Raw genomic sequence first — 23,276 nt, forward strand, 5'->3', positions numbered from 1 at the left:
TTGGAAAAGACTCTGATGCTGGGAGGGATTGGGGGCAGGAGGAGAAGGGGACGACCGAGGATGAGATGGCTGGATGGCATCACGGACTCAATGGACGTGAGTCTGAGTGAACTCCGGGAGATGGTGATGAACAGGGAGGCCTGGCATGCTGCGATTCATGGGGTCGCAAAGAATTGGACACGACTGAACGACTGAACTGAACTGAACTGAATATGAGCAGAGAAATTAAAAAATTCTGAGAGAGAATCAAAACAAAATACTTGAAATAAAAAATCTATTTAACATATGAATGCCTTAAATAGCTTTATTAGTAACCTAGACACAGCTGAGGAAAAAATCTTTGAGCCTGAATATATGATAGTGGAAATTTCCAAAACTAAAAAATGGAGAGAAAAAAAGACTGAAGGAAAAAGAAAAAAAAAAAAGAACAGAATATCAAAGAACTGTAGGACAACCTCAAAACCTCAAAAGTTGTAACATATGCATAGTGGGAAACCCAGAAAGAAAAGAAACAGGAAAGAACAGAAGGAAAATTAGAAACAACAATAACTCAAATTTTCTCTGAAATAATCTCAAACTGCAAACCACAGATGAAGGAATCTTGTAAAATATTGAACAGGATAAATACCAAAAAATTACACTTCAGTCCATCATATTCTAACTACATAAATCAAAGATGAAGAAAAAAATCTTGAAAGAGAGCAGGGGATGGAATCCTACCGATGAAAAAGCAAAGAATTACATCCAAATTCCAAACTATATCCATGCAAGTAAGAAGAGAGTTTAGTAAAATACTTAAAATGTTGAAAGAATAAAATCACCAAACTAGAAAGTTGAACCTTAGAATATTATCATTCAAAGTGAAGGACAGCTAAAGACTTTTCAGATAAACAAGAAGAGGAAATTTTTTGCCAGTAGAATAATACTGCAAGAAAAATTAAAAGAAATTTCACAGAGAGAAGGAAAATGATATGTTACAAATTGGATCTTCCCATGGAAGAGACTGGTTCCAAATCAGGAAAGGCATATGTCAAGGCTGTATATTGTCACCCTGCTTATTTAACTTATATGCAGAGTACATCATGAGAAACATTGGGCTGGAAGAAGCACAAGCTGGAATCAAGATTGCCAGGAGAAATATCAATAACCTCAGATAGGCAGATGGCACCACCCTTACAGCAGAAAGTGAAGAGGAACTAAGGAGCCTCTTGATGAACGTGAAAGAGGAGAGTGTAAAAGTTGCCTTAAAGCTCAACATTCAAACTAAGATCATGGCATCCAGTCCCATCACTTCATGGCAAATAGATGGGGAAACAATGGAAACAGGGACAGACTTTCTTTTCTTGGGCCCCAAAATCTCTGCAGATGGTGAATGCAGCCATGAAGTTAAAATTCGCCTGCTCCTTGGAAGAAAAGTTATGACTAACCTAGACAGCATATTCAAAAGCAGAGACATTACTTTGCCAACAAACGTCCATCTAGTCAAAGCTACGGTTTTTCCAATAGTCATGTCTGGATGTGAGTTGGACCATAAAGAAAGCTGAGTGTCATGAATTGATGCTTTTGAACTGTGTTGTTGGAAGAAGACTGTTGAGAGTTCCTTGGACTGCAAGGAGATCCAACCAGTCCATCCTAAAGGAGATCAGTCCTGGTTGTTCATTGGAAGGACTGATGTTGAAGCTGAAACTCCAATACTTTGGCCACTTGATGCGAAGAGCTGACTCATTTGAAAATACCCTAATACTGGGAAAGATTGAAGGCAAGAGGAGAAAGGTATGACAGAGGATGAGATGGTTGGATGGCATCACCAACTCAGTGAACATGAGTTTGAGTAAACTCAGGGAGTTGGTGATGGACAGGGAAGCCTGGCATGCTGCAGTCCATGGGGTTGCAAAGAGTCAGACATGACTGAGTGACTGAACTGAACTGAAAGAAAGGAAGAGTATTAGAAAATAAATAAGTGAAAGTAAAATTAAAACTTACTTTTTTCTTATCCTTGAGAAACTAACAAAAATATGTTCAAGATAATAATGGCAACAATTATGTATTCTTATGCATTTGTATGTTTTTATATGCATAAACACATAAGTTAAATGAGTGATAGCAATAATACAATGGATAGGAGGGAGGAATTAAAAATATTTTGTTACTATGAAGCATCTGTATTGCCTGTAAAATGGTACAGTATTATATGAAAGTGGACATGGATTTCATGAAATGCTTATGGCAAATTCTAAGCCAACCACTAAAAGAAGGTGAAACACACACACACACACACACACAAAAGATGTACAATTGACAGGTTAAGAAAGAAGACAAATGGAACTATTTAAAACGCTCATTTTAAACTACAAAAGGAAAAAAAATGTATGGAAGACAAAAACAGAAATAAGAACAAAGAGCAAAAAATAGAAAATAGTGACAAATATGGTAGGTGTTAATTTTTCCAGTAGTCATGTACGGCTGTGCTACTTGGACCATAAAGAAGGCTGGGTGCCAAAGAATTGATGCTTTCAAATCATGGTGCTGGAGAAGACTCTTGAGAGTCCTTTGGACTGCAAGGAAATCAAGCCAGTCAATCCTGAAGAAAATTGACCCCAAATATTCATTGAAAGGACTGTTGTTGAAGCTGAAGCTTCAATACTTTGGCTACCTGATGTAAAGAGCTAACTCAGTGGAAAAGATCCCAATGCTGAGAAAGACTGAAGGCAAAAGAAGCAGCAGCCATCAGAGGATGTGATGGTTAGATAGCATCACTAATTCAATGAACATGAATTTGAGCAAACTCTGGGAGATATTGGAGAACAGAGGAGCCTGGCATGCTCCAGTCCATGGGGTCACAAAGAGTTGGACACAATTTAGCAACTGATTAATAACAACAATTAATCCAGTTATGTTAATAATCATTTTAAATATCAAAGGTCTAAATACACTAATTAAAAGAGATTACTAAAGAGATTACTTTGATCTACCAAAGTATATCAAAAAACAAGACCCAACTGTATGTTAATCGACAGGAAATTTACCTTAAATATAAAAATACATATCTATTATAGAGATAAAGATATATGATTCAAACTCTGATCAGATAAAGTAGGAGTAGCTATATTAATTTCAGGCAGTGCAGACTTCAGAGCAGAGAGTTACCTGTGATAAAGAGGGTCATTACAAAGTGATAAAAGGTCAGTACTTCAGGAAGACTTAATGACCTTTAAGGTGAACTTAAAAGTAAAATATCAAAATATGTGAGGCAAATACCACAAGTTGAAATTGATGAATCTATTACTATATTAGGTTTAATATTTTGAAAATTAATTCATTTAAACCATCACATCAGCAGATTAAAGAAAAATTACATGATCACACTCAATAGATACAGAAAAAATTTTTTTTACTTTATAGTCTTTCATTATTTTGACACCAACCAGAGTTGTACAGTTTGATCATCTACCTCATTCAATAAACTTAGCTCCTAGAGATTTCAGACTATGACTAAAACTCAAATGCAACATCAAAGTTTGAAGAACTGACAAAGTTGAAGGTACACCAACTATTTCGTAGCATCTAGCATATAACCACTTTGATGAGGGTAGACCCAGTCATGTCTGATCACCCCATCTTAGATGGTACCTTTCTTTATTTTCTATTACTTTTACCTTCATAGTTTTTCTTTTAATATTAAATTACAAAATAGATTGGGCGAAAAGATGGCGGAGGAATAGGACGGGAAGACCACTTTCTCCCTCACAAATTCCTCAAAACAACATTTCAACTCCGAGCAAACTCCACAAAACAACTTCGGTAGGCTGGCAGAGGTCATCAGGCATCCAGAAAAGCAGACCATTGTCTTCAAAAACAGGTAGGAAAAAATATAAAAGACGAAAAAGGAGACAAAGGAGGTGGGGAGGGAGCTCCGTCCCGGGAAGGGAAGCCCGTCCCGGGAAGGGAATTTTAAGAAGAGAGGTTTCCAAACACCAGGAAACACTCTCCCTGCCGAGTCAGTGGCGAATCTTGGAAACACAGAGGGCAACATAACAGGAAGGAAAAATAAAGAAATAATTAAGACCAAGAGATTACAAGCCCAACAGTAACTCCCCCAGCGGAAAAGCGGCACAGACGCCTGCATCCGCCATTGGGAAGTGGGGGCAGGGCAGGGACGCGCGGGAGGCGCGGGCTGCAGTGCTTTGTAAGAATCGGGCAGGAACGCCCCACGCGCAACCAGAACGATCTAACTTGCGCTAGCAAACCAGACTGTGGGATAGCTACCGCCCGAAAAGCTCGAACATAAGACACCGCCAGGACCGAGCACAGAACAAAGGACGGAACGGAAAAAGCCGGCTGCAGACCATCCCCCGCCGGGGACAGGCAGCCAGAGCCGTAAGGACTGGAAAGGGGCAATTGCAGACCCGGAGAGACTTTACTTACCTAACTGCAAGCAGGCCTCTTTGCTAAGGCTTCTGGGGGTGCTGGACACTCACAATCTGCCTCACGGGGGACGCCAGCGGTCCACCCAGAAAGCTGAGCAGCAGCGGCAGAAAAGGTGACACGCCGCGGCGATCGCGCTCGCCAAACTCCTGAGCTACTCGGACCTGGGAAGGGCACAAAACGCAGTCCCAGCCGAATCTGTGCCTCTGAGGACGGCCTGAGCGGCTTGGACCGGGGAAGTGCACGCAGCCTAGGGCCGGCCCCAGACGGTTCCCGGCGGAGCATCGTAGAGCCGGAGCGGTTTGTACGCCGCAAGAAGGGACAAGTCAGGCGGGGCTGAGACACTGTGCACACGACAGTGCTATTTGTTTGCAGCATCCCCCCTCCCCACAGCGCGACTGAACTAGTGAGCCTAAAAAACCAGCAAACAGAAGAAGTTAAACAGAGGGAACCACCTTGGAAGTGATCCCACACGGCCCAAAACATCAGAGAACGGCCAGATATATTTTTAATAATTTTAAAATCATTCCTTTTTTTTTTTTTTTCTTTTTTTTCTTCTTTTTTTTTCTAACTATTGTTTTTAATTGTTAAGTCTTCTATTTATCCTCTAATTTTTATTTCTATAACCTACTATTAATATTTTTAAAAAAAAAGACTTTTTTTTTTTTTTTTTTTTAAGGCAAACACCATATATAGCCTTTGGATGGTTGTTGGTGGTTTTTTGTTTTTTTTTGGTTTGTTTTGTTTTTTTGTTTGTTTGTTTTTTAAATAATTCTTGTGTGTTTTTTTTCTTTCTTCCTTTTTCCTTCTGCTTCTTTTCTTTAATATTGTATTTTTTAAAATCCAACCTCTACTCTAGATTTTTAATCTTTGCTCTTAGGTTTCTGTTGTCAATTTTGTACATCTAAAAACCCAAACTTCACTACCCAAATTTACCTGAGAGAGAGATTACTGGCTTGACCACTCTCTCCTCCTTTGGACTCTCCTTTTTCTCCACCAGGTGGCCTCTGCCTCTTTTCTCCCCCATCTCTTCTCTATCCAACTCTGTGAATCTCTGTGTGTTCCAGCCAGTGGAGAACACCTAAGGAACTGGTTACAGGCAGGATTTGTCTCTCTCCTTCTCATTCCTCTCTCTTATCCCCCTGGTCACCTCTGTCTACTTCCTCCCTCTCCTCTTCCCCGTATAACTCCGTAAATACCTCTGAGCGGTCCAGACTATAGAACACACATAAGGAAGTGACTACTGGCTAGCTTGCTCTCTCCTCTTTTGATCTCACCACATCTAATTCCAGTTACCTCTAACTACCCCCTCCATCTTCTCTTCTCCTTGTAACTCAGTGAACCTCTCTGAGTGTCCCTCAATGTGGAGAAACTTTTCATCTTTAACCTAGATGTTTTATCATTGGTGCTGTATAGTTGGAGAAGTCTAGAGGCTACTGTAAAAATAAAACTGAAAACCAGAAGCAGGAGGCTTATGTCCAAAGCCTGAAAACATTAGAGAACTCTTGAATTCAGGGAACATTAAGCAATAGGAGCTCATCAAATGCCTTCATACCTACACTGAAACCAAGCTCCACCCAAGGGCCAACAAGTTCCAAAACAAGACATACCACTCAAATTCTCCAGCAACACAGGAACACTCCCCTGAGCTTCAATATACAGGCAGCTCAAAATTATTCCAAAACCCTTGATGTCTCATAACCCATTACTGGTCACTCCACTGCACTCCAGAGAGAAGAAACCCAGCTCCACCCACCAGAACTCCAACACAAGCCTCCCTAACCAGGAAACCTTGACAAGCCACTGATAGAACCCCACCCACAGTGAGGAAGCTCCATAATAAAGAAAACTCCACAAACTACCAGAATACAAAAAGGCCACCCCAAACCCAGCAATATAACCAAGATGAAGAGACAGAGGAATACTCAGCAGGTAAAGGAACAGGAGAGTTGCCCACCAAACCAAACAAAAGAGGAAGAAGTAGGGAATCTACCTGAGAAGGAATTCCGAATATTGATAGTGAAAATGATCCAAAATCTTGAAATCAAAATAGAATCACAGATAAATAGTCTAGAGACAAGGATTGAGAAGATGCAAGAAAGGTTTAACAAGGACCTAGATGAAATAAAAAAGAGTCAAAATATAATGAATAACGCAATAAATGAGATCAGAAACACTCTGGAGGCAACAAATAGTAGAATAACGGAGGCAGAAGATAGGATTAGTGAAATAGAAGATAGAATGGTAGAAATAAATGAATCAGAGAGGAAACAAGAAAAACGAATTAAAAGAAACGAGGACAATCTCAGAGACCTCCAGGACAATATGAAACGCTCCAACATTCGAATTATAGGAGTCCCAGAAGAAGAAGACAGAAAGAAAGACCATGAGAAAATCCTTGAGGAGATAATAGTTGAAAACTTCCCTAAAATGGGGAAGGAAATAATCACCCAAGTCCAAGAAACACAGAGAGTTCCAAATAGGATAAACCCAAGGCGAAACACCCCAAGACACATATTAATCAAATTAACAAAGATCAAACACAAAGAACAAATATTAAAAGCAGCAAGGGAAAAACAACAAATAACACACAAGGGGATTCCCATAAGGATAACAGCTGATCTTTCAATAGAAACTCTTCAGGCCAGGAGGGAATGGCAAGACATACTTAAAGTGATGAAAGACAATAACCTACATCCCAGATTACTGTACCCAGCAAGGATCTCATTCAAATACGAAGGAGAAATCAAAAGCTTTACAGAGAAGCAAAAGCTGAGAGAATTCAGCACCACCAAACCAGCTCTCCAACAAATTCTAAAGGATATTCTCTAGACAGGAAACACGAAAAGGGTGTATAAACCCGAACCCAAAACAATAAAGTAAATGATAACGGGATCATACTTATCAATAATTACCTTAAACGTAAATGGGTTGAACGCCCCAACCAAAAGGCAAAGACTGGCCGAATGGATACAAAAACAAGACCCCTCTATATGCTGCTTACAAGAGACCCACTTCAAAACAAGGGACACATACAGACTGAAAGTGAAGGGCTGGAAAAAGATATACCACTCAAATAGAGACCAAAAGAAAGCAGGAGTGGCAATACTCATATCCGATAAAATAGACTTTAACAAAGGCTGTGAAAAGAGACAAAGAAGGCCACTACATAATGATCAAAGGATCAATCCAAGAAGAAGATATAACAATTATAAATATATATGCACCCAACATAGGAGCACCGCAATATGTAAGACAAATGCTAACAAGTATGAAAGGGGAAATCAACAATAACACAATAATAGTGGGAGACTTTAATACCCCACTCACACCTATGGACAGATCAACTAAACAGAAAATTAACAAAGAAACGCAAACTTTAAATGATACATTAGATCAATTAGACCTAATTGATATCTATAGGACATTTCACCCCAAAACAATGAATTTCACCTTTTTCTCAAGTGCTCATGGAACCTTCTCCAGGATAGATCACATCCTGGGCCATAAATCTAAACTTGATAAATTCAAAAAAATCGAAATCATTCCAAGCATCTTTTCTGACCATAATGCATTAAGATTAGATCTCAATTACAGGAGAAAAACTACTAAAAATTCCAACATATGGAGGTTGAACAACACACTTCTGAATAACCAACAAATCATAGAAGAAATCAAAAAAGAAATCAAAATATGCATAGAAACTAATGAAAATGAAAACAAAACAACCCAAAACCTGTGGGACACTATAAAAGCAGTGCTAAGAGGAAAGTTCATAGCAATACAGGCATACCTCAAGAAACAAGAAAAAAGTCAAATAAATAACCTAACTCTACAACTAAAGCAACTAGAAAAGGAAGAATTGGAGAACCCCAGAGTTAGTAGAAGGAAAGAAATCTTAAAAATTAGGGCAGAAATAAATGCAAAAGAAACAAAAGAGACCATAGCAAAAATCAACAAAGCCAAAAGCTGGTTCTTTGAAAGGATAAATAAAATTGACAAACCATTAGCCAGACTCATCAAGAAGCAAAGAGAGAAAAATCAAATCAATAAAATTAGAAATGAAAATGGAGAGATCACAACAGACAACACAGAAATACAAAGGATCATAAGAGACTACTATCAGCAGTTGTATGCCAATAAAATGGACAACATGGAAGAAATGGACAAATTCTTAGAAAAGTACAATTTTCCAAAACTGAACCAGGAAGAAATAGAAAATCTTAACAGACCCATCACAAGCACGGAAATTGAAACTGTAATCAGAAATCTTCCAGGAAACAAAAGCCCAGGTCCAGACGGCTTCACAGCTGAATTCTACCAAAAATTTCGAGAAGAGCTAACACCTATCCTACTCAAACTCTTCCAGAAAATTGCAGAGGAAGGTAAACTTCCAAACTCATTCTATGAGGCCACCATCACTCTAATACCAAAACCTGACAAAGATGTCACAAAAAAAGAAAACTACAGGCCAATATCACTGATGAACATAGATGCAAAAATCCTCAACAAAATTCTAGCAATCAGAATCCAACAACACATTAAAAAGATCATACACCATGACCAGGTGGGCTTTATCCCAGGGATGCAAGGATTCTTCAATATCCGCAAATCAATCAATGTAATTCACCACATTAACAAACTGAAAAATAAAAACCATATGATTATCTCAATAGATGCAGAGAAGGCCTTTGACAAAATTCAACATCCATTTATGATTAAAACTCTCCAGAAAGCAGGAATAGAAGGAACATACCTCAACATAATAAAAGCTATATATGACAAACCCACAGCAAACATTATCCTCAATGGTGAAAAATTGAAAGCATTTCCCCTAAAGTCAGGAACAAGGCAAGGGTGTCCACTTTCACCGCTACTATTCAACATAGTTCTGGAAGTTTTGGCCACAGCAATCAGAGCAGAAAAAGAAATAAAAGGAATCCAAATTGGAAAAGAAGAAGTAAAACTCTCACTGTTTGCAGATGACATGATCCTCTACATAGAAAACCCTAAAGACTCCACCAGAAAATTACTAGAGCTCATCAATGAATATAGTAAAGTTGCAGGATATAAAATCAACACACAGAAATCCCTTGCATTCCTATACACCAATAATGAGAAAGTAGAAAAAGCAATTAAGGAAACAATTCCATTCACCATTGCAACGAAAAGAATAAAATACTTAGGAATATATCTACCCAAAGAAACTAAAGACCTATATACAGAAAACTATAAAACACTGATGAAAGAAATCAAAGAGGACACTAATAGATGGAGAAATATACCATGTTCATGGATCGGAAGAATCAATATAGTGAAAATGAGTATACTACCCAAAGCAATTTACAAATTCAATGCAATCCCTATCAAGCTACCAGCCATATTTTTCACAGAACTAGAACAAATAATTTCAAGATTTGTATGGAAATACAAAAAACCTCGAATTGCCAAAGCAATCTTGAGAAAGAAGAATGGAGCTGGAGGAATCAACTTGCCTGACTTCAGGCTCTACTACAAAGCCACAGTCATCAAAACAGTATGGTACTGGCACAAAGACAGACATATAGATCAATGGAACAAAATAGAAAGCCCAGAGATAAATCCACACACATATGGACACCTTATCTTTGACAAAGGAGGCAAGAATATACAATGGAGTAAAGACAATCTCTTTAACAAGTGGTGCTGGGAAAACTGGTCAACCACTTGTAAAAGAATGAAACTAGATCACTTTCTAACACCACACACAAAAATAAACTCAAAATGGATTAAAGATCTAAATGTAAGACCAGAAACTATAAAACTCCTAGAGGAGAACATAGGCAAAACACTCTCAGACATAAATCACAGCAGGATCCTCTATGATCCACCCCCCAGAATTCTGGAAATAAAAGCAAAAATAAACAAATGGGATCTGATTAAAATTAAAAGCTTCTGCACAACAAAGGAAAATATCAGCAAGGTGAAAAGACAGCCTTCTGAATGGGAGAAAATAATAGCAAATGAAGCAACTGACAAACAACTAATCTCAAAAATATACAAGCAACTTATGCAGCTCAATTCCAGAAAAATAAATGACCCAATCAAAAAATGGGCCAAAGAACTAAATAGACACATCTCCAAAGAAGACATACGGATGGCTAACAAACACATGAAAAGATGCTCAACATCACTCATTATCAGAGAAATGCAAATCAAAACCACAATGAGGTACCACTTCACACCAGTCAGAATGGCTGCGATCCAAAAATCTGCAAGCAATAAATGCTGGAGAGGGTGTGGAGAAAAGGGAACCCTCCTACACTGTTGGTGGGAATGCAAACTAGTACAGCCACTATGGAGAACAGTGTGGAGATTCCTTAAAAAATTGCAAATAGAACTCCCTTATGACCCAGCAATCCCACTGCTGGGCATACACACCGAGGAAACCAGAATTGAAAGAGACACAGGTACCCCAATGTTCATCGCAGCACTGTTTATAATAGCCAGGACATGGAAACAACCTAGATGTCCATCAGCAGATGAATGGATAAGAAAGCTGTGGTACATATACACAATGGAGTATTACTCAGCCGTTAAAAAGAATTCATTTGAATCAGTTCTGATGAGATGGACGAAACTGGAGCCGATTATACAGAGTGAAGTAAGCCAGAAAGAAAAACACCAATACAGTATACTAACACATATATACGGAATTTAGAAAGATGGCAATGACGACCCTGTATGCAAGACAGGAAAAAGACGCAGCTGTCTATAACGGACTTTTGGACTCAGAGGGAGAGGGAGAGGGTGGGATGATATGGGAGAATGGCATTCTATCATGTATACTATCATGTAAGAATTGAATCGCTAGTCTATGTCTGACGCAGGATACAGCATGCTTGGGGCTGGTGCATGGGGATGACCCACAGAGATGTTATGGGGAGGGAGGTGGGAGGGGGGTTCATGTTTGGGAACACATGTAAGAATTAAAGATTTTAAAATTAAAAAAAATAAAAAATAAAAATAAAAATTTAAAAAAAAAATAAATAAAGTGAATTTAAAAAATCAAAAAAAAAAAATAATAAATAAATTACAAAATAAATCATATTCCTACATATCAGGAATGAACAAGGGAAATTTAAAATTGAAATACATTACCATTTAAAATAGCAACCTCTAAAGTGAAATACATCTATCTATCTATCATCTATCTATCTATATATATATAATATGTACATGATCTATATGAGAAAAATTACAACATGTTGAGAAACAAAATCAAAGAAGTAAACAAATGAAGAGATAGTCCTTGTTCATGGACAGAAAGAGTCAATAATGTCAGTTCTTTCCAACTTGATCTATACTGTCAACGAAATCAAAATCCCAACAAGTTACTTTGTATATATCAACAAAATGATTCTAAAGTCTATTTGGAGAAACAAAGCACCCACAATAGCTCTATTGGTACTGAAGGAGAAGAATAGTTGGGAGAACTGACATGCCCAACTTTAAGACTCACTAAAAACTACTGTGATAAGATAGTACAGTATTAGCAAGAGAATAGATAAATAGATCAATAGAAGAGAGTAGAAAGCCCAGAAATAGGGTCACATAAATATAGTCAACAGATCCTTAGCGAAGGAACAAAAGCAATAGGGTGGATTATAAATGATCTTCTGAACAAATGATGCTGGAACAATTGGACATCCACAGGCAAGACACAGATCTTACATCTTTCATAAGAACTAACACAAAATGGATCACAGACGCAACTACAAAATGAAAAACTATACACAAAACAGAAACATAGATCAACAGAACAGGATAGACAGTCCAGAGGAAAACCCCTACACCTACGGTCACCTCGTCTATGACAAAAGTGGCAGGAATATACAATGGAGAAAAGACCATCTCATCAATAAGAGGCACTGGGAAAACTGAACAGCTACATGTGAAAGAATGAAATTGGAACACATCCTAACAACATACAAAAAATAAACACAGAAAGAATTAAAAGATCTAAATGTAAGACTGGACACTATACAACTCTTAGAGAAAAACATAGGCAGAACACTCTGACATAAATTGCAACATGTTTTTTATTCCACCTCCACAGTTCAATTAAATCACTCAGTCATATACAACTCTCTGTGACCCCCATGGACTGCAGCATGCCAGGCTTCCCTGTCCATCACCAATTCCCAGAGCTTGCTCAAATTCACGTCCACCGAGTCCGTGATGCCATCCAACCGTCTCATCCTCTGTCGTACCCTTCTCTTCCTGCCTTCAATCTTTCCAAACATCAGGGTCTTTTCCAATAAGTCAGTTCTTTGCATCAGGTGGCCAAAGTATTGGAGTTTCAGCTTCAGTGTCAGTCCTTCCAATAAATATTCAGGACTGATTTACTTTAGGATTGACTGGTTTGATTTCCTTGCAGTCCAAGGGACTATCAAGAGTCTTCTTCAACACCACAGTTCAAAAGCATTAATTCTTCAGCTCTCAGCTTTCTTTATAGCCCAACTCTGACATCCATTCATGACTGCTGGAAAAGCCGTAGGTTTCACTAGATGGACCTTTGTTGGCAAAGTAATGTCTCTGCTTTTTAATATGCTGTCTAGGTTCTTCCAAGGAGGAAGCATCTTTTAATTTCATGGCTGCAGTGATTTTGGGGCCCCCAAAATGAAGTCTGTCACTGTTTCCATTGTTTCCCCATCCATTTGCCATGAAGTGATGGGACAGGATGCCATAATCTTAGTTTGCTGAATGTTGAGTTTTAAGCCATCTTTTTTCACTCTCTTCTTTCACTTTCATCAAGAGGCTCTTCAGTTCTTTGCTTTCTGCCATGAGGGTGATGTCATCTGTGTATCTGAGGTTATTGATGTTTCTCCTTGCAATCTTGATTTCAGCTTGTGCTTCATCCAGCCCCACATTCCACATGATGTACTCTGCAAACAAATTAAAGAAGCAAGGTGACAATATACAGACTTGATGATGTACTCCTTTCATGATTTGGAACCAGTCTATTGTTCCATGTTCAGTTCTAACTGGTGCTTCCTGACCTGTATACAGGTTTCTAAGAAGGCAGGTCAGGTGGTCTGGTATTCCCATCTCTTTTAGACTTTTCCACAGTCTGTTGTGATCCACACAGTCAAAGGCTTTGGCATAGTCAATAAAGCAGAAGTAGATGATTTTCTGGAGCTCTCTTGCTTTTTCAGTGATCCTACAGATGTTGGCAATTTGATCTCTGGTTCCTCTGCCTTTTCTAAATCCAGCTTGAACATCTGGAAGTTCACTGTTCATGTAGTGTTGAAGCCTAGCTTGGAGAATTTTGAGCATGACTTTGCTAGCATGTGAAATGAGTGCAATTTTTCAGTAGTTTGAACATTCTTTGGCATTGCCTTTCTTTGGGATTGAAATGAAAACACCTTTTCCAGTCCTGTGGCCACTGCTGTGTTTTCCAAATTTGCTGGCATACTGAGTGCAGCACTTTCACAGCATCCTCTTTTAAGGTTTGAAATAGCTCAATTGGCCATGCTTAGTGAATCTTCAATCCAATTTTCTGCTGATGGGTGGGCTGTGTGTCTTCCCTGTAGTTTGGCCTGAGGCCAAACTGCAGTAGGGGCAATGGTGACCTCCTTCGAAAGGACTTATGCTGGCATAGCTCTCAGGACTGTTGTAGTTAGTGCCCCTGACCCTGTAGCAGATCACTGTCACCCCACACGTCCACTGGAGACTCCCAGGCCCTCACAGGCAAGTTTGGTTCAATCTCCTGAGCGGCCACTGCCCCTTTCTCCTGGGTTCCGGTGCACAAAAGTTTTCGTTGTGCCCTCCAAGACTCTATTTCCCTGGGGGCTCTCAGCACTTTTGCCGGATTTCCAGGTTGGGAAATCTGTTGTAGGCCCTAGAACTTTTGCAACAGTGTGAAGAAGGCTGAGCGCCAAAGAATTGATGCTTTTGAACTTTGGTGTTGGAGAAGACTATTGAGAGTCCCTTGGACTGCAAGGAGGTCCAATCAGTCCATTCTAAAGGAGATCAGCCCTGGGTGTTCTTTGGAAGGAATGATGCTAAAGCTGAAACTCCAGTACTTTGGCCACCTCATGTGAAGGGTTGACTCATTGGAAAAGACTCTGATGCTGGGAGGGATTGTGGGCAGGAGGAGAAGGGGATGACAGAGGATGAGATGGCTGAATGGCATCACCGACTCGATGGACATGAGTCTGAGTGAACTCCAGGAGATGGTGATGGACAGGGAGGCCTGGCATGCTGCGATTCATGGGGTCACAAAGAGTCAGACGTGACTGAGTGACTGAACTGAACTGAATTGAGAACTTCTTTGGTATAATTGCTCTCCAGCTTGTGAGTCACCTCCACGGCTGCTCTATAGTGGTGCTAATGGCTACCTCCTTCAAGAGAACTCATGTTGCATGCCATGCCTCCCAGGTCTGCCTCAGCCAGAGCCCCTGTCCTTGCGGTAGGTCACTAGTGACCCATGCCTCCACAGGAGACTCAAACACACAAAGGCAGATCTGGCTCAGTTTCTTGTGGGGGGTCACTGCTCCTTTCTGGGTCACTGGGTCACTGCAACAGGACCCATTTGGTCCTGGTGTGCACAAGGTTTTGTTTGCGCCTTCTGAGTGTCTGGCAGGTCTGTGATTTCATTTTAAACCAGATTGGACCCCTCCTACTATCTTTTTGGGGCTTCTCCTTTGCTGCTGGATGCAGAGTATACTTTTTGGGTGGGATCCGACATTTTCCTGTTGATGGTTGTCCAGCAGCTAGTTGTGATTTTGGTGTTTCTGCAGGAAAAGATGAGCGCATATCCTTCTACTCTGCAGTCTTGGGTGACATACATACATTTAGCCTTGCAACAATTTTTCATTAACTGTTATGAGTTGCTTGTCTTGAGTTTGGTCCTGTGCCAGCCTCCATGTGGAAGTGCTCAATAATGTGCTATTATTCTCTCTTTCACTCTGCTGTTTTCTTCAACACACCAGGCACTGATTCACTGTAGGGTCTTTACACTATGAAAAGGGAAAAATATATGACACTGATAGATGAACTCCCCAGGTCAGTAGGTGCCCAATATGCTACTGGAGAAGAGCAGAGAAATAGCTCTGGAAGAAATGAAGAGGCTGAGCCAGAGTGGAAGCAAAGCCCAGTTATGGACGCATCTGGTGTTGAAAGTAAAGTCTGATGCTGTAAAGAACAATGTTGCATAGGAACTTGAAATGCTAAGTCCATGAATCAATGTAAATTGGAAGTGGTCACACAGGAGATGGCAAGAATGAACATCAACATTTTAGGAATCAGCGAACTAACATGGACAGGAAGGGGCAAATTTAATGCAGATGATCATTACATCTACTACTGCGGGCAAGAATCCCTTAGAAAAAATGGAGTAGCCCTCATAGTCAACAAAATAATCTGAAATGCAATCAGTTCTGTTCAGTCGCTCAGTCGTGTCCGACTCTTTGCGACCCCATGAATCGCAGCACACCAGGCCTCCCTGTGCATCACCAACTCCCGGAGTTCACTCAAACTCACGTCCATCAAGTTGGTGATGCCATTCAGCCATCTCATCCTCTGTCGTCCCCTTCTCCTCCTGCCCACAATCCCTCCCAGCATCAGGGTCTTTTCCAATGAGTCAACTCTTCTCATGAGGTGGCCAAAGTACTGGAGTTTCAGCTTTAGCATCATTCCTTCCAAAGAACACCCAGGGCTGATCTCCTTTAGAATGGACTGGTTGGATCTCCTTTAGAATGGACTGGTTGGATCTCCATGCAGTCAAAGTGACTCTCAAGAGTCTTCTCCAACACCATGGTTCAAAAGCATCAATTCTTCAGTGCTCAGCTTTCCTCACAGTCCAGCTCTCACATCCATACATGACCACTTTTTTCTCAAAAATGACACAATGATCTCTGATGTTTCTAAGAAAAATCACTTATTACCATAGTAATCCAAGTGTATGCCCCAGCCATCAGTGCTGAAGAAGCTGGATTTGAACGGTTCTATGAAGGCCTACGAGACCCTTTAGAACTCACACCAAAAAAAGATGCCTTTTTCATCATAGGGGACTGGAATGCAAAAGTAGGAAGCTAAGAGATACTTGGAATAACAGGCAAGTTTGGCCTTGGAGTACAAAATGAATCAGGGCAAGGCTAACAAAGTTTCGCCAAGAGAATGCAATGGTCATAGCTAACACCCTCTTTCAACAACACAAGAGACAATTCTAGACAAGGACATCACCAGGTGGCCAATACTGAAATCAGCTTGACTATATTCTTTTCAGTCAAAGATGGAGAAGCTCTATACAGTCAGCATAAATAAGACCAGGAGCTGACTGTGGCTCAGATCATGAACTCCTTACTACCAAAGTCAGACTTGAATTAAAGAAAGTAGGGAAAACCACTAGACCATTCAGGTGTGACTTAAATCAAATCTCTTATGATTATACAGTGGAAGTGACAAATAGATTCAAGGGATTAGATCTGATAGGCAGAGTGCCTGAAAAGGTATGGATGGAGATTCATGACATTGTACAGGAGGTAGAGATCAAAACCATCCCCAAGGGGAAAAAAAAAATGCAAAAAGGCAAAATGGCTGTCTGAGGAGGGCTTAAAAATAGCTGAGAAAAAAAGAGAAGTGCAAGACAAAGAAGAAATGGAAAGATACTCATCTGAATGCAGAGTACCAAAGAATAGCAAGGAGAGATAGGAAAGCCTTCCTAAGTGAGCAATGCAAAGAAATAGATGAAAACAATGGAATGGGAAAGACTAGAGATTTCTTCAAGAGAATTAGAGATACCAAAGGAATATTTCATGCCAATATAGCCACAATAAAGGGCAGAAATAGTATGAACCTAACAGAAACAGAAGAGATTAAGAAGAGGTGGCAAGAATACACAGAAGAATTGTACAAAAAAGATCTTAATGACCCAGATACCCACAATGATGTGATCACTCATCTAGAATGAGACACCTTGGAGTGCAAAGTAGAGTGGGCCTTAGGAAGCATCACTATGAACAAGGCTAGTGGAGGTGAAGGAATTTCAGCTGAGCTATTTCAAATCCTAAAAGATGATGCTGTGAAAGTGCTGCACTCAAGATGCCAGTAAATATGGAAAACTCAGCAGGGGCCGCAGGACTGGAAAAGGTCAGCTTGTTTTCATTCTAATCTCAAAGAAGGGCAATGCCAAAGAAAGTTAAGACTACCTCACAATTGCACTCATTTCACATGCCAGCAAAGTAGTGCTCAAAATTCTCCAAGCAAGGCTTCAACATTAAGTGAACCGAGAACTTCCAGATGTTCAAGCTGAATTTAGAAAAGGCAGAGGAACTAGAGATCAAATTGCCAATATCTGTTGGATCGTAGAAAAAACAACAGAATTCCAGAAAAACATGTACCTCTGCTTCATTGACCATGCTAAACTCTTTGACTGTATGGATCACACAAGCTGTGGAAAACTCTGAAAGAGATTGGAATACCAGACCACCTGACCTGCCTCCTGAGAAACCTGTATGCAGGTCAAGAAGCACCAGTTAGAACTGAACATGGAACAATGGACTGGTTCAAAATTGGGAAAGGAGTATGTCAAGGGTGTATACTGTCATCTTGCTTATTTAAATCATATGCAGAGTACATCATGTGGAATGTGGGGCTGGATGAAGCACAAGCTGGGATCACCATTGCTGGAAGAAATATCAATGACTTCAGGTATGTAGATGACACCTTCCTTATGGAGGAAAATGAAGAGGAACTAAAGAGCCTCTTGATGAAGTTGAAAGAGGGGAGTGGAAGAGCTGGCTTAAAATCAACATCCAAAAACTGAAGATCATGGCATCTTGTCCCATCACTTCATGGCATATAGATGGAGAAACAGTGGAAACAGTGACAGACTTTATTTTGGGGGTCCAAAATCAGTGCAGATGGTGACTGTAGCCATGACATTCAAAGATGCTTGCTCCTTGGAAGAAACGCTATGACCAACCTAGACAGCATATTAAAAAGCAGAGACATTACTTTGCCAACAAAGATATGACTAGTCAAAGCTATGGTTTTTCCAGTAGTCATGTATGGATGTGAGTGTTGGACTATAAAAAAGGCTCAATGCTGAAGAATTGATGCTTTTGAGCTGTGGTTTTGAAGAAGACTCTTTAGACTCCCTTGAACTGCAAGGAGATCAAACCAGTCAATCATAAAGGAAATCAATCTTGAATATCCATTAAAAGGACCGATGCTGATGCTGAAGCTACAATGCTTTGACCACTGATGCGAAGAGCTGACCGATTGTAAAAATCCCTGATGCCGGGAAAATTGATGGCAGGAGGAGAAGGGGAAGACAGAGGATGAGATGTTTGGATGGCATCACTCACTCAATGGACATGAGTTTGAGTAAGCTCTGGGAGATGGTGAGGGACAGGGAATCCTGGTGTGCTGTAGTCCATGGGTTCTCAAAGAGTCAGACACAACTGAGCAACAACAGCACTTAAACTTGCAAGCATTTGCATAGGAAAGAAAGCCATAAACAAAACAAAAGGACTACAATCAGAATGCAAGAAAATACTTGCAAATGAAGCAACCGACAAGGGGTTAATCTACAAAATATGCAAACAGCTCATGGAGCACCGTATCAAAACACACACACACACACACAAAAAAACAGTCAAAAACTGAGCAGAAGATCTAAATACACATTCTTCCAAAGAAGATCTACAGTTGGTTATAAAGCATATTAAAAGATGCTCAACATCACTAATTATTAGGGAAATGCAAATCAAAACTATAATGAAGTACCACCTCACATCAATCAGAATGGCCACCATCAAAAAATGTCCAAACAATAAAGCTTGGAGGGTTGTGGAGAAAAGAGAATTCTCTTATACTGTTGCTGGAAATTTAAATGGATATAGCCACTGTTGAAAATAATCTATGAAGTTTCCTTAAGAAGCTAAAAATAGAGCTACCATATGATCCAGCACTCCTACTCCAGGGCATGTATCTGGGGAAAATTATAATTCAAAAAGATTCCTGCACCCCAGTGTTCATTGCAGCACTGTTTACAATAGCCAGGGCATGGAAGCAACATAAATGCCCAAATGTCTATCAGCAGAGTAATGGATAAGGAAGACGCAGTGCATATATATATATAATGGAATATTACTCAGCCATTAAAAGAACAAAATTATGCCATTTGCTGCAACATGGCTGGACCTAGAGATTGTTTTACTGACAATCAGAAGCAAGTCAGACAGAGGAAAACAAATATCATATGACATTGCTTTTATGTGGAATCTAAAAAAGGGCTACAAATAAATTTATCTATAAAATGGATAGAGTTATAGATTAGAAAATAAACTTGTGCTTACCAGGGCATAAGGGAGGGGAGGCATAAATTGGAAGATTGGGCTTGACACATACACACTAATATATATAAAACATATATCTAAGAAGGGCCTACTAATATATATACACACATAGTACAGGGAACTCTACTCAATATTCTGCAATGTCCTATATAGGAAAATAATCTAAAAAAGAGTGGGCATTTGTTTATGTATAATGGATTCACTTTGTTATATACCTGAAACTAATACAGCATTGTAAATCAACTATAACTCAATAAAAATTTTAAAACATAAAAGATAAAACACCCAGAAAATAACATAGGAGAAAATGTATGTGGATATAGACTTGGATATAGCAATGACTTTTTAGATGCAGCACCAAAACACAATACACAGGAAAAAAAATTCAAAATTGGACTTCACTAAATTTGAAAACTTCTGTACTATGAAGTACAGTGTCAAGTGAATGAAAAGACAGGGAGAAAATATTCACCTGATAAAAGATTGTTGTCCAAGCATACAAAGAACTCTTAAAACCCAACAATAAGAAAATGAGCAACCATTTACAAGATGGGCAAAAGACTTGAACAGATATTTTACCCAACAAGATATACAGATGACGTATAAGCAGCCTCATATGTCATTGAGTTCAGTTCAGTCGCTCAGTCGTGTCCGACTCTTGGCGACCCCATGAATCGCAGCATGCCAGGCCTCCCTGTCCATCACCAACTCCCAGAGTTCACTCAGACTCACATCCATCGAGTCCGTGATGCCATCCAGCCATCTCATCCTCAGTCGTCCCCTTCTCCTCCTGCCCCCAATCCCTCCCAGCATCAAAGTCTTCTCCAATGAGTCAACTCTTCACATGAGGTGGCCAAAGTACTGGAGTTTCAGCTTTAGCATCATTCCTTCCAAAGAAATCCCCGGGTTGATCTCCTTTAGAATGGACAGGTTGTATCTCCTTGCTGTCCAAGGGACTCTCAAGAGTCTTCTCCAACACCACAGTTCAAAAGCATCAATTCTTTGGCACTCAGCCTTCTTCATATGTCATTAGGGCATTACAAATTATAACAATGATGCCTCTACATACATATTCAGTTCAGTTCAATTCAGTCACTTGGTCGTGTCCGACTCTGCGACCCCATGAATCGCAGCACACCAGGCCTTCCTGTCCATCACCAACTCCCGGAGTTCACTCAAACTCATGTCCATCGAGTCGGTGATGCCATCCAGCCATCTCATCCTCTGTCGTCCCCTTCTCCTCCTGCCCCCAATCCCTCCCAGCATCAGGGTCTTTTCCAATGAGTCAACTCTTCGCATGAGGTAGCCAAAATATTGGAGTTTCAGTTGTAGCATCAGTCCTTCCGATGGAAACCCAGGACTGATCTCCTTTAGAATGGTAGAATGACCAAAATCCAAATCACTGAAAAAAGGAATTCTCCTTTATTGCTGGTGGGAATTCAAAATATGATATAACTACTTTGGAAGACATTTTGGCGGTTTCTTAGAAAACTAACATATTTTTATCATGCAATCCAGCAATTGTAGTCCTCACATTGACCCAAATGAATTGAAAACTTGTGTCCACATAAAAACCTACATTTGGAAGTCAGTCATAATCATCAAAACAAGAAAACAACTGAGACATTCTTCAGTTGTGATTGGATAAATAAACTGTGGTATATCCTGAGGATCAAATATTATTCATCACTAAATAATGAGCTAATAAGCCATGACAACACATAGGGGTAATTCAACTGCTCATTATGGCAACCCACTCCAGTATTCTTGGTTGGAAAATCCCATGGACAGAGGAGCCTGGTAGACAACAGTCCACGGGGTCGCAAAGAGCTGGACATGACTGAGCGACTTCACTTCCACTTTCACTAAAGTGAAAGAAGTCAGTTTAAGAGACTACATACTGTATGATTCAACTACACAACATTCTTGGAAAGACAAAACTGTAGAAACAGCAAAAAGATTAGTAGTTGCATGGTTAGAGAGGAGAATGGTATGAATATGTAGAGCACAGATAATTTTAGGGCAGTGAATGATGAAACATGAAATTATACACGTGTCAAAACTCATATAATATACAAAGCCAAGCATGGACCCTAATGTAAAGTAAGGACTTTGGCTGATGTGTCAACTGTAAATTCATTGATTGCAACAAACATACCACTGTTGTGCAAGATGTTGCTAGAGGGGGCATTGTGTACATGCAACCATAAGGAGTATATGAAATTCTTTGTACTTTCTCAATTTTACTGTGAGCCTAAAACTGCTCTAAAAATAAAGTTTATTTATTAAGATATTTAAAAAGTTGAAGGAAAACAAAAGAAAAACATTCATAGAGGTTGCTTTGTATACGTTATTATGAGTGTCATTTCACTTTAGCGAATGCCATCAATAAAGACTAAATACAGTGAAACCACCTTCATGCACAGCTTCTACCATTTTGCCTCTGAGTTAAGCCCCTAACAGGAATGATACTTAAATAATGGATCAATACCTATTCATTTTCATACTCTTCAAATCAACACCCTTCTCCAATTATGGGCCTCCAAGACAATCTGTTCCCCAAAGAAACAGTATAAATAGTCAACGTGGGCTCAACAGACTGTAACATGTGTGTCCCAAATTGCTGGATTTAGGTCATTATATTTTTCCAGGTAGCTAATTTTCTCCTTTGAAATGCTCACAGAAGGTCAGAAGCTGTTGAAGCATCAAAGCTTTATAAATTGAACAGTTTCATTGTGAATGGAGGGAAGGCTACTGGCCTGCAGAAAGACAATTGTGAGTATCCCTGGCTAACCTTTGACTAGGACACGTTCCACAATAGGAGATCAATAGCCTACAGTCACCCAGAACCGACTTCAAGTCTCCAAGCACAGCTGACCCTTTACAAAGAAAATATTCACATCTCTAAGTTGGTAATGCTGGTGATTCTATATCTTTTCTGCTTACTGATTAATTTACAGGAAAATATGGTTGTAGAGGAGATCAAGGTAAGTATGTTTCATAAGCCCTGGGAAATTTTCTCAAATAACAACCCAGACACTGTAAAATCTTATGAGGTCTATTACGTATGTTCTTTTCCACAGAGTTGGTTTACCACAGCACATTCCCTTGCTCCTTGGTGCTAAATTCAGTCCTTCACAGGATGGAATGCCTTCACTGTGAGCCTGATTTTTGTTTGTTCCTAGGAGAGAGGATCTCACAATTTCATTAAACACACTTGGTTGTAATTATACAATGAAAAATAGGGATTGAGATCTAGTATTATTGGTATTTTATTTGGTTAAATGTCTGCATCTCCTGCTGACTAGTGATATTTAATGATGGAGGGCATACAGAACGATCTAAAATGAATCAACTATCTTCATAGTAATATTATTTTTCCTTTTTTTTTTTTTTACACTTGGAGACTATCATAAATCACTTTCTTAGTTTCTTTTCTAGTTCTCAGTATTTTCCTAGTTCTTCAGTCTGCCATTTGTCATTGTCTGGTTTCATGAAAATTTT

Source organism: Budorcas taxicolor, chromosome 21 (assembly GCF_023091745.1).
Source record: "Budorcas taxicolor isolate Tak-1 chromosome 21, Takin1.1, whole genome shotgun sequence".
Taxonomy (NCBI): Eukaryota; Metazoa; Chordata; class Mammalia; order Artiodactyla; family Bovidae; genus Budorcas; species Budorcas taxicolor.